This window comes from Bison bison, unplaced genomic scaffold, assembly GCF_000754665.1.
Source record: "Bison bison bison isolate TAMUID 2011002044 unplaced genomic scaffold, Bison_UMD1.0 scf7180017863974, whole genome shotgun sequence".
Classification (NCBI taxonomy): domain Eukaryota; kingdom Metazoa; phylum Chordata; class Mammalia; order Artiodactyla; family Bovidae; genus Bison; species Bison bison.
The window spans coordinates 212,941-226,909 of NW_011494546.1; positions in this window are offsets into that span (position 1 = coordinate 212,941).

The following is a 13,969-nucleotide window of genomic DNA, read 5'->3' on the forward strand; positions in this document are numbered from 1 at the left end:
AATAAATTAAACCAAATGAAAAGACAGAGAAATATGCAGGAGATGAAGGAACATGGTAAAAATCCATAAGATGAAACACGAATGAAGAGGAAATGAACAGTCTACCTGAAAAAGAATTCAGAATAATGATAGTAAAGATGGCCCAAAATCTTAGAAATAAAATTGAGGCACAGATAAATAGTCCAGAGGCATGGATAGAGAAGATGCAAGAAATGTTTGGCAATGACCTAAAAGAATTAAAGAATAAAAAATGAGCAATGAGCAACACAATAAGTGAGGTTAAAAATATACTAGAGGGGACCAATAACAGATTATCTTGAGCAGGAGAATGGAAAAGTGAGCTGGAAGATAGAATGGTGGAAATAACTGAAGCAGTGCAAAATGAAGAAAAAAGAATAAAAAGAAATGAGGACAGTCTCAGCGACCTCTGAGACAACATTACTTGTATCAGCATTGAAATTATAAGGGTCTCAGGAGAAGAAAAAAGAAAGGGTATGAAAAAACATTTCAGGAGATTATAGTAAAAAACTTCCCTAAAATGGGAAAGGAATTAGCTACCAAGCCCAGAAAGTCCATAGAATCCCATAAAATATAAACCCAAGGAGAAACATGACAAGACACATGTTAATCAAACTAATGAAAATGAAACACAAAGGAAAAATATTAAATGCAACAAGGGAAAAACAACAGGTAACATACAAAGAGATCCCCATAAAGCAAATAACTTATTTTTCAAAGAAACTCTGCAGGCAAAGGAAATGGCAGTATACAATTAAAGTGACTAAAGGAAAAAAACCTGCAACCAAGATTACTCTATCCAGCAAGGATCTTCTTGAGATTCAAAGGGGAAATCAAAAGCTTTGCGGAAGAGCCAAAGTTAAAAGAATTCAGTACCATAAACTAGCTCTTCAACAAATGCTAAAGGAACTTCTCTAGACAGGAGTAACAAGAACAAGTAAAGGCCTACAAAAACAAACAATAAACAATAAAGTAAATAGTAAGAAAATTATACTGCTGTCGAGTCATTAAGTTGTGTCCAACACATTTGCAGCTTCATGGACTGCAGCCCACAAGGCTCCTCTGTCCAAAGGATTTCCTAGGCAAGAATACTGGAGTTAGTTGCCATTTTCTTCTTCAGGGGATCTTCCCAACATAGGAATTGAACCCAAGTCTTCTGCTTGGCAGATAGATTCTTTACCACTGAGTCATGTGGGAAGCTCCTAATAGGATCATGCTGCTGCTGCTGTTTAGTCACTTCAATCGTGTGTGACTCTGTATGACCCTATGAATTGCAGCCTCCCAGGCTCCTCTGTCTGTGAAATTCTCTAGGCAAGAGTTCCAGAATGGGTTGCAATGCCCTCCTCCAGGGATCTTCCTGACCCAGGAATCGAACCTGGGTCTCCTGCTTTGTCATAGACTCTTTACTGCTGAGACCCCAGGGAAGCCCCAATAGGATCATATATATCAATAATTGTGTTGTGTTAGTCATGTAGTCATGTCTGACTCTTTGACCCCATGGACACAACCTGCCAGGCTCCTCTGTCCATGGAATTCTCCAGGCAAGGATGCTGGAGTGGGTTGCCATGTCCTTCTCTGTAAATGGACTAAATGCTTCAACTAAAAGAAATAGATTGGCTGAATGTATAAGAAACATGACCCCTATATGTGCTGTCTACAGGAGACACACTTCAGATCCAGGGATTCTCAAAGACTGAACATGTGGGCTATAAAAGATATTGCATGCAAACAGAAATCAAAAGAAAGCAGAAGTAGCAACACTCATATCAGATGAAGTAAACTTTAAAATAAAGACTGTTAGAAGAGACAAGCAAGGACAGTACACAATGATCAAAGCATCAATCCAAGAAGTTTTAACAATTATAAATATATATGTATCCAACATAGGAGTACCTCAATACACAAGACAAATGGTAGTAACTATTAAAGAAAAAATTAACAGTAACATCACAATACTGGGGGACTTTAATATCTCACTCACATCAATGGATAAAACTTCCAGACAAAAAATTAATAAGGAATCACAAGCTTTAAATCATACATGGACCACTTGGACCTAATTGATATCTACAGGACATTCCATTCAAAAAGAGTAGATTTCACTTTTTCTCAAGTTCACATGGAACATTCTCCAGGATAGATCACATCGTGGGTCACGAATAAAGCCTTGGTAAATTAAAAAAAAATTGAAATCATTTCAAGCATCTTTTCTAACAACAATGCTATAAGATTAGATATTAACTATAGGGGGAAAAAACTACAGAAAACACAAATACATGAAAGCTAATCAGTACACTTCTGAGTAACCAAAAGATCAGTGAAGAAATAAAAGAGAAAATAAAAAATACCTAGAAACAAATGAAAACACTGAAAACACAGCAACTCAAAACTACAGGATGCAATAAAACCCTTGCTAAGAGGGAAGTTTCTAACAATACAAGCCTACCTCAAGAAACAAGAGAAACATCAAATAGGCAACACAACCTTACACTTTAAGCAACTAGAAAAAGAAGAACAACAAAAATGTCCCAAAGTTATTATTATACAGAGTGAGGTAAGCCAGAAAGAAAAACACCAATACAGTATACTAACACATATATATGGAATTTAGAAAGATGGTAACAATAACCCTGTGTACGAGACAGCAAAAGAGACACCAGTGTATAGATCAGTCTTATGGACTCTGTGGGAGAGGGAGAGGGTGGGGAGATTTGGGAGAATAGCATTGAAACATATATAATATCATGTATGAAACGAGTCGCCAGTCCAGGTTCGATGCACGGTACTGGATGCTTGGGGCTGGTGCACTGGGACGACCCAGAGGGAGGGAAGGGGAGGGAGGAGGGAGGAGGGTTTAGGATGGGGAACGCGGGTATACCTGTGGCGGATTCATTTCGATATTTGGCAAAACTAATACAATATTGTAAAGTTTAAAAATAAGATAAAAAAAAAAAAAAGAAATCTGTATGCAGGTCAAGAAGCAACAGTTACAACTGGACATGGAACAACAGACTGGTTCCAAATTGGGAAAGGAGTACATCCAGGCTGTATATTGTCACCCTGCTTATTTAAATTATATGCAGAGTATGTCATGAGAAATGCTGGGCTGGATGAAGCACAAGCTGGAATCAAGATTGCCAGGAGAAATATCAATAACCCCAAATATGCAAATGACACCATCCTTATGGCAGAAAGCAAAGAAGAACTAAAGAGCCTCTTGATGAAAGTAAAAGAGTAAAGTGAAAAAGTTGGCTTAAAGCTTACATTCAGAAAACTAAGATCATGGCATCTGGTCTTAGCACTTCATGGCAAATAGATTGGGAAACAATGGAAACAGTAACAATTTATTTTTCTGGGCTCCAAAATCACTGCAGATGGTGATTGCAGCCATGAAATTAAAAGATGTTTGTTCCTTGGAAGAAAAGCTATTACCAACCTGGACAGCATATTAAAAAGCAGAGACATTGCTATGCCAACAAAGATCCATCTAGTCAAAGCTATGGTTTTTCCAGTTGTCATGTATAGATGTGAGAGTTGGACTATAAAGGAAGCTGAGCACCAAAGAATTAATGCTTTTGAACTGTGGCATTGGAGAAGACTCTTGAGAGTCCCTTGGACACCAAGGACATCCAGTCATTCAATGCTAAAGGAAATCAGTCCTGATTGAAGGACTTATGCTGAAGTTGAAACTCCAATACTTTGGCCACCTGATGGAAAGAACTAATTCATTGGAAAAGACCCTGATGCTGGGAAAGATTAAAGGTGGGTGGAGAAGGGGACGACAGAGGATGAGATGGTTGAATGGCATCACCGACTCAATGGACATGAGTTTTCAAAGGCTCCAGGAGTTGGTGATGGACAGGGAAGCCTGGTGTGCTGCAGCACAAATCCTGCTGCATGCTGCAGGGGTCGCAAATAGTTGGATATGACTGAGCAACTGAACTGACTGACTGACTGATCCTAATATTCATTGCAGCACTATTTACAATAATTAAGACTTGGAAGCAACCTACATGTCCTTTGACAGATGAATGAGTAAAGAAGCTGCAGTACCCATACACAATGTAATATTACTCAGCTCTATAAAGGAATGCATGTGAATCAGTTCTAATGAGGCAGACGAACCTAGAGCCTATTATACAGAGTGAAGGGAGTCATAATGAGAAAAGCAAATATAGTATATTAATGTATATGTATGGAATCTAGAAAGATGGCACTGATGAACCTATCTTCAGGGCAGCAATGGAGAACCAGACATAGAGAAGAGAGTTTTGGACACAGGGAGGGATGGAGAAGGTGAGACTAATTGCAAAATATTGGAGCTTCAGCTTCAGCATCAGTCAGTCCTTCTGGTGAGTATTCAGGTTTTATTTATTTATTTAAGGGAGCCTTAAGATTGACTGGTTTGATCTCCTTGCTGTCCAGGGGACTTTCAGGAGTCTTCTCCAGCACCACAGTTGGAAGGTATCAATGCTTTGTCATTCTGCCTTCTTTATAGTCCAGCTCTCACAACTGTAGGTGAGCCCTGGGAAGACTGTTGCCTTGACTATATGGACCTTTGTAGGCAGAGTAATGCCTATGCTTTTCAACATACTGTCTAGGTTTGTCATCACTTTCCTGCCAAGAAGAAATTGTTTTTTGATTTCATGGCTGAAGTCCCTGTCCATGATGATTTTGGAGCTCAAGAAGAGGAAATCTGTCACTACTTCCAAGTTTTCCCCTTCTATTTGCCATTCGGTGATGCAGCTGGATGCCATGATCTGTTTTCTTGATATTTAGTCTTAAGCTGGCTCTTTCACTTTCCTTCTTTACCCTCATCTAGAGGTTCTTTAGTTTCTCTTCATTTTCTGCTATTAGAATGGTATCATCCACATATCTGAGGTTGTTGATTCTTCTGCCACCCATCTTGATTCCAGCTTGTACCTCATCCAGCCCAGGATTTCTCACGATGTGCTCAGCATATAGATTAAACAAACAGGGTAACAGCAGACAGCCCTGTTGTACTCCTTTCTCAATATTGAACCAATCAGATGTTCCATACAGGGTTCTAACTATTGCTTCTTGACCCACTTACAGATTTTTCAGGAGACAGATAAGATGGTCTGGTATTCCCATCTCTCTAAGAGCTTTCCACAGTTTGTCATGATCCACACAGTCAAAGGCTTTAGCATAGTCAAAGAAAGAGTGATAGATGTTTTTCTAAAATTCCCTTGCTTGTAATCTTAGATAGACAGGTGAAAATTTGCTCTATGCCTCATGGAGCTCAAATCCCATACTCTGTGACAACCTAAAGGGGTGTCATGGGGTGGGAGGTGGGAGGCAGGTTCAAGAGGGAGGGCACATACATATACCTTTACCAGGTGACGCTAGTGGTAAAGAACCTGACTGCCAATGCAGAAGATGTAAGATACACAGGTTCTATCCCTGGGTCTTAAAGATCCCCCAAAGAAGGCATGGCAACCTACTCCAATATTCTTGCCTGGAGAATCCTATGGACAGAGGTGCCTGGCCAGCCACAGACCATAAGTTTACAAAGAGTTGGACAAGACTGAAATAACTGAGGCAATTTAGCAGGCACACATGACTAACTCATGTAGAAATGTGGCAGAAACCAATCCAATATTGTAAAGCTGTTATCCTCCAATTAAAAATAAAGTTAAACAGAAGAACCCCTGCATGGTATTGGCACAGAAACAAGCATACAGATCAGTGCAACAGAATAGAGAATTCAGAAATTAACCCAGGCATCTAAGGTGAATTAACATTCAACAAAGGCAAAGTTGGGAAAGCTGGGTAGCTGCATGTAAATTAATGAAGTTAGAATACACTCTCACACCATACAAAAAAATAAACTCAACTTAAAGGATTAATTCTAAGATGTGACCCCATCAAATTCTTAGAAGAGAACATGGGCAAAACAGCCTCTGACATAAATTGTACCAATGTTTTCTTAGGTTATTCTTCTAAGGCAATAGAAATGAAAGCAAAAATAAGCAAATGGGACCTAATCAAACTTATAAGGTTTGCAAGGCAAAGGAAACCATAAACAAAATGAAAAGAAAACAGACTGGGATATGAATGATAAGGGCTTAGTTTCCAAAATATAGCGACAGCTCATACAATTCAACAAGAAAACCCACAAAACAATTAAAAAATGGATATAAGACCTACACAGTCATTTCTCCAATGTAGACATATAGATGGCCAACAGGCACATGAAAAGATGCTCCCTATTTCTAATTATTAGGGAAATGAAAATCAAAACTAAAGTGAGATATTAACTCATACCAGTAAGAATGGCCATCATTAAAAAGACTACAAATAACTAATGCTGCAAAGAATGTGGAGAAAATGGAAAACTCCTATATTGTTGGGTGTTTCCCTTGTAATTCAGTTGGTAAAGTATCTGTCTGCAGTGCAGGAGACCTGGGTTTGATTCTTGGGTTTGGGAGGATCCCCTGGAGAAGGAAATGACAATCCGATACAGTATTCTTGCCTAGAGAAAGCCATGAACAGAGGAGCCTGGTTGGCTACTGTACATGGGATCACAAGAGTCAAACACAACTTGACGGCTAAACCACCACAACTTACATTGTTGCTGGGAGTGTAAGTTGGTGCCCTTACCTGGAAAACAGTATGGCGGTTCCTTTAAACACTAAAAATAGAGTTACCTGTGATCCAGAAATCCTACTCTTGGGCATTGTCCAGGAAGTTTTAATTTGAAAGGTGTACGTACCCTTCTGTTCATTAGCTCTATTCACAATAGCTGAGATATGTAAACAACCTAAATATCTATGGAGGCATGAATGGATAAAGAAAAATTGGTATGCATGCCCAATGGAATATTACTCAATCATAAAAGGAATGAGTTAATGCCATTTGGAGCAACATGGATCGACCTAGAAGTTATCACACTAAGTAAAGTAAGTGAGACAGAGAGTGACAAATACCACATGATATCACTTATATGGGGAATCTACAATATGACACAAATGAACTAATCTATGAAACAGAAACAAATTTATAGAGAACAGATTTGTGGTTGCCAAGGAAGAGGGGAATGGTGAAGGGATGGATTGGATGTTTGGTGTTAGCAGATGCACACTATTATATATAGAACGGATAAACAACAAGGTTCTATAACATAGGAACCATATTCAAGATCCTGTGATATACCATAATGCTAATATAAAAATAATTTGTATGTATGTATTACTGAATCACTCTGATATACAGCAGAAATGAACATAACATTGTAAATTAACTGAACTTCAATAAAAATTATTAGCAAGTTCCTATGGTACAGCTTAAGGAAATATATTCAATATCCTATAATAAATCATAATGAAATAGGAAAAAAATTTCCCTCATAGAATGCTTTTGTGTCTCTTAGTTTCATAAAGCTTCCATTTTCATTTTATTTCTTTGTGAGTCTTTGGTTGTAAATAACATTTGCTCATTTGTATGTTTTTGTCTTTCAGATACTTTTGTTTTTCTGTAGTTGATTCCTAGTCTCATACTTTTTGTGCTCAACTAAGAAACTTAATATGATTTCAAAATTAAAATTATCATGACACTTTTACCCTTTCAAAGAACCAGAAAAAATGGGAGCAGGAAGAAGTGCAGACCGATTAAGACTAAGACATAGAAGCCCATCTGTACTATGGTGCTGGATGAAACTCTCCATTGCATTTAGGATTCTGTTTGAAGTATAATCATGGGGCCATACTGAATAGTGTACAGCATATCACTCAGGATCCAAAAGTCAAAGTCAAGAGTTGCTGGTGGAGGAGGGACAAGATGTCAGAAGAATACATGGACATACAGTACATCTCTTTCCACAGATGCATCAGAAATACACGCTCAGGTCCAGAAGATCTCACAGAGCACCAGCTGAGAGCAGGAAGGAGTCCCTGATCACCAGAAAGGAATATATAGATCCACACAAAACTCAAGATTGGGCCTGAACTTTTGTAGTGAGAGTGCTGAGTCCAGGGTACTAGACTGCCAGAGAATTCCTAATCCCAGGGAGTATTAATTAATGAGAAATCCCAAGAAAGTTTCCATCTGTATTCAAGATCTAGCATCACCTGTCAACAGCACCCTGTGAAGGATGCCTCATTCAAACAAGAAGACAAAAACACAAATTCAGCCATCAGCAGAGAGCTTTCCCACAGACAACCAAAAATATACCACCTCACACAACCCTGCCCATCAGAGGGAAAAAAGCTCCTTCTCCTACCAGAACAAAGGCACAAGTCACATGCAACATGAGCCTACACAAACCCTGGATCCATCTTACCACTAAGAGCAGAAACCCAAAGGAAGAAGGAATAAGACTCTAAAGCCTGGGAAAAGGAGACCTCAAACATAGTAAATTAGAAAAAAATAAAATAAAAAGACAGGGAAATATCATGCAAGTGAAGGAACAAGGTAGAAACTCACAAGGCAAAATAAACAAAGAGGAAATAGGCAAACTAGCTGAAAAAGAATTCAGAGTGATGATAGTAAAGAGGATCCAAAACCTCAAAAGTGGAATGGAGAAAATGCAAGAATCAATTAACACATTTAACAAAGAGCTAGAAGAAATAAATATAGAAACAGAGATGAACAACACAATTGCTGAAATTAAAAACATCATAAAAGGAATCAATAGCAGAATAACTGAGGCAGAAGAATAGATAAGTGAGGTAGAAGCTAGAAGATAGAATGATGGAAATAACTTTTGAAGAGTAGAATAAAGGGAAAAGATTGAACAGAAATGAGAATGGTCTCAGAACCTCTAGGAGAATATTAAATATACCACCATTCAAATTATTGGTGTCCCAGAAAAATAAGAGAAAAAAAATGCATCCGAGGAAATTTTTGAAGAGATTATAGTTGAAATCTTCCCCAGCATAGGAAAGGAACTAGTCACTAAAGCCCAAGAAGTGCAGAGTTCCACACAGGATAAACCCAAGGAGAAACACATTGAGACACATATATTAATCACACAGAAAGAATATTAAAAGCAGCAAGGGAAAAGTAACATGTAATGTACAAGGGAAAGCCCATACAATTAACAGCTAATATTTTAGAAGAAATTCCACAGGCCAGAAGGGAATGGCAGGATATATTTAAACTACTGAAAGTGAAAAGTCTAAAAGCAAGTTTACTCTACTTTCCAAGTATCTAATTCAAAATTGATGGAAAAATCAAAAGCTTTCAGACAATCAAAAGTTAAGAGAGTTTAGCACCACAAAACCAGCTTTACAACAAATATTAAAGGGATTTCTACAAACAGGAAAAAAAAAAAGGGAAGGAAAACGCATACAAAAACAAACCCAAAACAATTAAGAAAATGCCAGTAGAAACATATATATTAATGAATACTTCAAATGTCAATGGATTAAAAACTCCAACCAAAAAACACAAACTGGCTGAATGGATACAAAAACAAGTTTTTGTATCCATATATATATATGTATGTATATATATGCTGTCTTCCAGAGACTTACTTCAGACCTAGAGAAACATACAGACAGAAAGTGAGACGATGGAAAAAGATATTCCATGCAAAGAAAGTCAGAGTAGCCATTCTCATATCAGACAAAATAAACCATAGGCTAATAATATTACAAGAGATAAGGAAAGACACTACAAAATGATCAAAGGATCAATCCAAGATTAAGGCATGAAAATTGTAAATATTTATGCATCCAACATAGGAACACCTCTATACATAAAGGAACACTAACAACCATAAAAAGAGGAAATTGACAGTAACACAATAATAGTAGGGGACATTAGCTTACATTACTAGGGGACTTACACCACTGGACAGATCATCAAAACAAAAAATTATTAAGGAAACATAAGCTTTAACTAGGGTTTCCCTGGTGGCTCAAGGGTAAAGAATCTGCCTGCAAGGCAGGAGCCACAGATGTGAATTCAGTCCCTGGGTTGGGAAGATCCCCTGGAGAACAGCATGGCAACCCATTCCAGTATTCCTGCCTGGAGAATCCTATGGACAGAGGAGCCTGGCAGGCTTTCAATCCACGGGGTTGCAAATAGTCAGACATGACTGAAATGATTTAGCATGCAAGCCTTAAATGACACATTAGAGAAGATGGAGCTAATTGATATTTTCAGGACATTCCATCCAAATCCAGAAGAATACACTTTCTTCTCACATGCATATGGAACGTTCTCCAGAATAGACTACATCTTGAGTCACAAACATAGCCTCAGTAAATTAAGAAAATTGAAATCTTATCAAGAATCTTTTCTGACCACAATACTATGTGATAAGATATAAATTACAGGAAAAAAAATGAAAAAAAAAACAAACACATGGAAATTAAGCAATATATTTCTAAATAATGAACAGGTAACTGAAGAAATAAAAAAGGAAATAAAAAATTCCTAGAAACAACAACAACAACAAGAACAAAAAAACCCCACAATGACCCCAAACCTATAGGAAGCAGCAAAAGCAGTTCAGAGGGAAGTTTCAGATCAGATCAGACCAGTCGCTCAGTCGTGTCCGACTCTTTGCGACCCCATGAATCGCAGCACGCCAGGCCTCCCTGTCCATCACCAACTCCCAGAATTCACTAAGACTCACGTCCATCCAGTCAGTGATGCCATCCAGCCATCTCATCCTCTGTCATTCCCTTCTCCTCTTGCCCCCAATCCCTCCCAGCATCAGAGTCTTTTCCAATGAGTCAACAATCCTATATAAAGAAACAAGAAAAGTACTGAATAGATAATCTAACTTTATACCTAAAACAACTGGAAAAGGAACAGAACACCCCCAACGTTAGTAGATTGAGAGAAATCACAACGACTGGAGCAGAAAAAAATGAAAAGGAAATGAAGGAAACAATAATAAAGATTAATAAAACTAAAAGCTGGTTCTTTGAGAAGATAAAACTGACAAACCATTAGCCAGACTTATCAACAAAAAAAGAGAGAAGAATCAAATCAACAAAATTAGAAATGAAAAAAGGGAGGTTACAACCACCAATGCAGATATACAAAGGATCATAAGAGGCTATTATGACACAATTATAAGCCTATAAAATGGACAGCCTGGAAGAAATGGACAGATTCTCAGAAAAGTTCAACCTTCCGATACTGAATCAACAAGAAATGCAAATTATGAACAAGCCAACTACAAGCACTGAAATGGAAGCTGTGATCAAAAATCTCCCCAAAACAAAAACCCAAGGCCAGATGGCTCCACAGGTGAATTCTGGCAAACATTTAGAGAAGAGCTAATGCCTATAATTCTGAAATTTTCAAAAAGTTGCAGAGGGGGAACACTTCCAAATACATTCCATGATGCCACCATCATCTTGATACTAAAAACACATGAAGATATCATAAAAAAAGAAAATTATAGGCCAATATCACTGATAAACCTCAACAAAATTATGGCAAACAGAATTTAACAACACATTAAAAAGATTATACATTATGATCAAGTTCAGTTTATCTCAGGGATTCAGGGATTCTTCAATATATACAAATCAATGAATGAGAATACCACATTAACAAACTGAAAGATAAAAACCATTTAATAATCTCAATAAACTCAGAAAAAGCTTTGACAAAATTCAGCACTCATTTATGATAATAACTGTTTTAAAAATGGGCATAGAAGAAACCTGTGCTGTACTCAGTGACTTCAGGCATGTTTGACTTTTTGTGAGCCCATTGATCATAACCAATCAGGCTCCTCTATCCATAGAATTCTCCAGGCAAGAATACTGGAGTGGGTTGCCATGCCCTCCTCCAGGGGATCTTTGTCTTGACCCAGGGATTGAAACCATGTCTCTGGCATCCCCTGCATTGCAGGCACATTCTTTACCACTGAATCACCTGGAAAGCCCAGAAGGAACCTACCTCAACATAATAAAGGCCATATATGACAAACCCACAGCAAACATTATTCTCAATGTTGAAAAACTGAAAGATTTCCCTCTAAGACAAGGAAAAAGGAAATGGTGCCCATTCTCACCACTATTCTTCAACATAATTTTGGAAATCTTAGCTTTGGCAATCAAAGAACAAAAAGAAATAAAAGGAATCCAGATTGAAAAAGAAGTAAAATGCTCAATGTTTGCAGACGACATGATACTACTATACGTGGAAAACCTTAAAGATACTATCACAACATTACTGGAGCTAATCAGTGAATCTAGTAAAGTCACAAGATACAAAATCAGTACATAGAAATCACTTGTATTCCTATATCTTAACAGTGAAAAATCAGAAGGAGAAATTAAGCAATCAATCCCATTTACCATCACAACAGAAAGAATAAAATACCTAGGAATAAACCTACCTAAAGGAGATCAGTCCTGGGTGTTCATTGGAAGGACTGATGCTAAAGCTGAAACTCCAATACTTTGGCCACCTCATGCGAATACTTGACTCCTTGGAAAAGACTCTGATGCTGGGAGGGATTGGGGGCAGGAGGAGAAGGGGACAACAGAGGATGAGATGGCTGGATGGCATCACTGACTCGATGGACGTGAGTTTGAGTGAACTCCAGGAGTTGGTGATGGACAGGGAGGCCTGGCGTGCTGTGATTCATGGGGTCACAAAGAGTCAGACACAACTGAGCGACTGAACTGAACTGAACTGAAGTGAAGGAGAGAAAAGTGTTGTACACTGAAAACTATAAGACACTGATGAAAGAAATCAAAGGTGACATAAACAGATGGACAGATATTTCATGTAGCTGGGTTAGAAGAATCAATGTTGTAAAAACGACTATACTACTAAATACAATATACAGATTCAATGTAATCCCTTTTAAATTACTAATGGCATTTTTCACTGAATTACAACAAAATATTTCACTATCCATCAGTTCAGTTCAGTTCAGTCGCTCAGTCGTGTCCGATTCTTTGCGACCCCATGAATTGCAGCACGCCTGGCCTCCCTGTCCATCACCAACAAAAGCCCTGAATAGTCAATGTGATACTGAGAAAGAAGAGGGAGAGGATGTGGAGAAAAGGGAACCCTCATGCACTGTTGGTGGCAATGTAAATTGATTTGGCCCCTATGGAAGACAGTATGGAGATTCCTTAAGAAACTAGTAATAAAACTACCATATGACTGAACAACTCCACTACTGGTCATACACCCTGAGGAAAGCATCATTGAAAAAGACACATGTACAGTAATATTCATTGCAGCACTATTTACAATAACTAGGGCGTGGAATAGAGGAAAACAACAGAATGGGAAAGGCTATAGATCTCTTCAAGAAAATCAGAGATACCAAAGAAACATTTCATGCAAAGATGGGCTCAATAAAGGACAGAAATGGTATGGATCTAACAGAAGCAGAAGATATTAAGAAGAGATGGCAAGAATACACAGAAAACTGTACAAAAAAGATCTTCACGACCCAGATAATCACGATGGTGTGATCACTCACCTAGAGCCAGACATCCTGGAATGTGAAGTCAAGTGGGCCTTAGAAAGCATCACTATGGACAAAGCTAGTGGAGGTGATGGAATTCCAGTTGAGCTATTTCAAATCCTGAAAGATGATGCTGTGAAAGTGCTGCACTCAATATGGCAGCAAATTTGGAAAACTCAGCAGTGGCCACAGGACTGGAAAAGGTCAGTTTTCATTCCAATCCCAAAGAAAGGCAATGCCAAAGAATGCTCAAACTACTGCACAATTGCACTCATCTCACATGCTAGTAAAGTAATGTTCAAAATTCTCCAAGCCAGGCTTCAGCAATATGTGAACTGTGAAATTCCTGATGTTCAAGCTGGCTTTAGAAAAGGCAGAGGAACCAGAGATCAAATTGCCAACATCTGCTGGATCATGGAAAAAGCAAGAGAGTTCCAGAAAAGCATCTATTTCTGCTTTATTGACTATTTCAAAGCCTTTGACTGTGTGGATCACAATAAACTGTGGAAAATTCTGAAAGAGATGGGAATA